At 51.1% G+C, this 5,000-nt stretch overlaps 1 protein-coding gene across 1 annotated transcript in view; it reads left to right on the plus strand.

The window, feature by feature from the left end:
- kcnd1 (potassium voltage-gated channel, Shal-related subfamily, member 1) overlaps nt 1-5,000 on the plus strand; it is a 1,001,373-nt gene that overhangs the window by 947,687 nt on the left and 48,686 nt on the right. The gene's annotated exons all lie outside the window — the stretch shown is intronic.

The following is a 5,000-nucleotide window of genomic DNA, read 5'->3' on the forward strand; positions in this document are numbered from 1 at the left end:
TAAACAGTCGGATGGAATCTCATAGACCATCCGAGTCTACACCTTGTTAATCAAGCCTTAACAGGGAGGGAGGAGGATGGAGGAGGAAGGGGAGAGGAGACAGAGAGAGAGAGGATGGAGGGAGAGGAAGGAGAGAGGCAGAGATGAGGGAGGAAGGAAGAGAGGGCTAGTGAGAAGGAGGGAGAGAGAGACAGAGAGAGAGAGAGAGAGAGGAGGAGAGAGGCAGGAGAGGACGGAGGAGGAAGGAGAGAGAGAGAGAGGAGGAGAGAGGTAGGAGAGAGGGTAGGAGAAGGGGAGAGAGAGGAGGGAGAAGCAGGGGAGGAGAGAGACAGGAGAGGGGAGATGGGACGGAGGGAGAGAGAGAGAGGCAAGGACAGTGGAGGAGAGGAGGAGAGGAAGGACGGAGGAGAGGAAGGAGGAAGGAGAGGAGGAGACACAAAATAACCGACCATGGAATGGAGTGACTTGACATGAATGGAGAGGATCTTGACATGGACACACACGAGAATCAACCGTCCAGACAGAGACGTGGAACACACATGAGGAATGTAGAGACCCAGGACACACAGACGAACCCCAAGGCATGATGGAATGAAGGAAAATAATCACACAGAGACCACAGAACACCAGGAAAGGAATGAGACACGGCACACAGGGACTGCACTGCCCCAACGAGCCACAAGACACCCACAGCCAAGGAGAGACGGCCAAGCAGTACTGAGTCCCCACACTGCCCAGGCCCAGACAGCTGGACCACAGGACCGAGACACACAGATATATAACACACAGCAGTGTGTGTGTGTGTGTGTGTGTGTGTGTGGAAACCCAGGAAACCCCAGGAAACGAAATGGAAACGAAACGAAACGAAACCCAGTGTGTGTGAAACACCCAGTGTGTGGAACGAAACAGGAGTGTGTGTGTGTGTGGAAACCCAGTGTGTGTGTGTGTGTGTGTGTGTGTGTGTGTGTGTGTGTGTGTGTGTGTGTGTGTGTGTGGCCCCAGTGAACAGGATACACCAGAGCCACGAACCGGACACACATGACAGGATGAGCCGGACAGGACAGGGCGGACAAAGCATGGCCGACCCCGGGGTGGAAACAGAGACACGACCACACACAGCACACACACACAGGAAAGAGGCATGAAGACCAGTAGACAGCCGGAAACCCTAAAGACCACGCATGGATAAGGACCGGCAGCAGTACCAGGGAGTGAGCCAGCCGCAGCCTGAGCCTTGCCAGACAAGCCTTGAAATCAAGTGGACATGGAGGAAAGGCCGGAAAACATAGCCCTGCACACGGTATAATACAGAGGAAATGGAATGAGATGGAGAATGGACTTGATGGAAATGAAGGATAGCCGGGCAGACAGAAGTGGTGGACATGAAGGAAGAATAATGGACAGGCAGCAGCAGTATATTGCAGTGGTATGGTGGTGCACAGCACAGCACAGTGCATGACAGTGCATGCATGCAGTACAGCAGCATGGCATGTGCACAGTGCATGCATGGTATGCAGCACAGCAGCAGCAGCAGGCCAGCAGTGGCCAGCAGTGCATGGCAGCTGCCACCGCCGCCACTGCCACCGCTGCCACCGCTGCCACCACCGTTGCCACCGCCACCGCCGTCACGTTGCACTGCCGCCGCTACCACTACCGCTGCCGCTTGCCGCCGCTGCCACCACCGCCGCTGCCGCCGCTATCATTACCGTTGCAATTGCCGCCGCCGCTGCCGCTTCCACTACTACCACCACCGGTGCTACGCCACTGCCGCTACCACATGCCACTGCCACTAATTACTGCTGCCACCGCTGCCGCTGCCACTACTACACTACCGCCACTGCTGTCGCTACCGCTGCCGCTCGTTTACCGCTGCCACTGCCCTTGCCACCGCCACTGCCGTCGCTGCCGCCACTCACTACCATCGCGCACCGCCACCGCCACCACCACCACCGCCGCCACCACCACCGTCGCCACCACCGCTGCCGCCGCCGCTACCACCACCGCTACGCCGCGCACCGCCACCGCGCCCCTCGCCGCCGTGCTGCTACCACTACCACCATCATTACCGCTGCCGCTACCACCACTGCCGCCACCACTCACCACCGTTACCACCACTGCCGCTGCCACTCGCTGCCAACCACTGCTGCCACTCACTACTGCGCCACCACTACTACTGCTACCACCACCGCTACCGCTGCTGCCACTACCGCCGCTGCCGCTTACCAATACCACTGCCACCGCTGCTGCTACACCACTGCTGCCACTACCACTAATGCTACCGCTACCGCTAATACACCACTGCTGCCACTGCTGCTACTGCTACCGCTGCTGCTACTGCTGCTACCGCTGCTGCTGCCACCACCACTGCTGCTGCTGCTGCTGCTACTACCGCTGCCACTGCTGCTACCACCGCTGCTGCTGCTGCTGCTACCACTACCACTACCCGCTACCGGCTGCTGCTACTCACCACTGCTGCTACCACCACTACCGCTACTCACTACCGCTTACCGCTGCTGCTGCTACCGCTGCTACTACCACTACTGCTACTGCTGCCACTTACTCACCACTGCTACTACTACCGTACTGCTGCTGCTGCTACCGCTGCTGCCACTGCTACCGCTGCTTACTACTCCTGCTGCTGCTGCTGCTGCTGCTACTGCTACTACTGCTGCTACTGCTGCTACTACTGCTGCTGCTGCTACTACTACTACTGCTACTACTACTGCTACTGCTGCTGCTACTGCTGCTACTACTGCTGCTGCTGCTACTACTACTACTGCTACTACTACTGCTACTACTACTACTGCTACTACTACTGCTACTGCTGCTGCTACTGCTGCTACTACTGCTGCTGCTGCTACTACTACTACTGCTACTACTACTGCTACTGCTGCTACTACTACTGCTACTACTACTGCTACTACTACTACTGCTGCTGCTACTGCTGCTACTACTGCTACTCCTGCTACTACTGCTGCTGCTGCTACTACTACTACTGCTACTACTACTGCTACTACTACTGCTACTACTACTGCTACTGCTACTACTACTACTGCTACTACTACTGCTGCTGCTACTGCTGCTACTACTGCTGCTGCTGCTACTACTACTACTGCTACTGCTACGGCTGCTACTACTGCTGCTGCTACTGCTGCTGCTAGCCTTGTCTGGACACATGGATGTTTCCCATAAACATAAATATATTCTGATCTGATTACAGCAAAGACAACGTCAGCAGTATTGACGGCAAAATAGGCTCCAGAATATTTCCTTCTGGATTGTACTTTTTTTTTTATTACATTTATATATTTGCATTAATGTCAAAACCTCGAGACTTTCAAACATCAACATGACATATAAACATCTTTTCCTACTCTGTGTTGCCTGGAAACGCTTCCAACAAATAAGCATGGGTCCTATTTCTAGCGTGCAGGCGTTTTAGGCGCGCCTGAGACGTGCGTGCGACGCAAGCAGTGTGTAAGCTCTAATACAGGGGTCTCCAACCTTTACTAAACTGAGAGCTACTTCCTGGGTACTGAGTCATACGAAGGGCTACCAGTTTGATACACTCTTCTGAAATAACTGATGTGCTCAGTTTGCCTTTAGTTATATATGATTATTAATGATTAATGATAGTTATATATGATTATTAATGATTAATGATAGTTATATATGATTATTAATGATTAATGATAGTTATATATGATTATTAATAGTTATATATGATTATTAAAGTGATGGTTCGGAGTAATTTCACCCTAGGGTCCTTTGCACCATGACCTCGAGCCAAACATCCCCCCAGAAGCTTTTTTCACCTGGGTCTAACATTGGGAGAGTTAGCTAGAGTAGCGTTAGCCGCTGAATAGCTTAGCGTAGGGGCTAATGGATCCGAAGTGTCTCTTAACATTACCCCACTAATAATGCCCGAAATGATACCAAAGGTCTACACTAGTACATATAGGTTATGCACTCATAAAACAATGGATTGTAAAGTTTGTAAGTACACCAGAAGTATTAATGTAATTAATGTAAATAACACTTCTCTGCTGGCTTCTGCTCTCTGCTGCTGTTGTTGCTGCTGTGAGACGAGTGCTTAGGGACATCTACAAATTACAACACCGAAAAGAGATGCAACAAAAATGTTTATTAATTTAACTTATTTTTTTTTTTTTAAGTAAGTGCTGTAGTATAACTAGCAGGAGACAAGTTATAATTGAGGTAAGTTTGGAGACATTACCTTATTTAATCATTAAATTAAGCAGAAGCCAGCAGGCAAGTGTTATTTACATAAACTTCTGGTGTACTTACAAACTTTCCAATCCATCGTTTTATGAGAGCATAACCTATTTGTACTACTGTAGAAGTTTGGTATCATTTCGGGCATTATTAGTGGGGTAACCTACGAGATACATCACTGGGTCCATTAGCCCCTGCGCTAAGCTACTCAGCGGCTAACGCTACTCTACGCTAACTCGCCCAATGTTCGACCCAGGTGAAAATAGCTTCTGGGGGGGTGTTTGGCTCGAGGTCATGGTGCAAAGGACCCTAGGGTGAAATTACTCCGAACCATCACTTTAATGATTAATGATGCTCATCTATGTGAAGACACTGATCATGTTGATGATTTCTCACAATAATTATCAACAATGACTTAACAAGGTGGGAAACAGATAATATCAATATTCAATTTCCATTTTTAGAACAGGCCTGAGGGCTCCTCATGGGGTCCTTGGGGGCTACCTGGTGCACCGTGTTGGTGACCCCTGGTCTAACCTGTTAACATGGGAGCCCAAATAAAAAACGGACAGCGTGGCGTGGGCTGACACGCTCACGCCACGCTGCCAGCGTGTAACCGGCCTAACAAACGTGGTGTTTGGACGTTACCGTGGCAGCAGCTGCTCCTCTGAGGCTTTCCTCTCGGAGTCAGTGACCTTCGCAGCGGCGCTCTTCATCACGCTCATCTTTATTCATGCAGCCACATAGTGCAGCGACTGAATGTT

Source organism: Perca fluviatilis, chromosome 5, assembly GCF_010015445.1.
Source record: "Perca fluviatilis chromosome 5, GENO_Pfluv_1.0, whole genome shotgun sequence".
Lineage (NCBI taxonomy): Eukaryota > Metazoa > Chordata > Actinopteri > Perciformes > Percidae > Perca > Perca fluviatilis.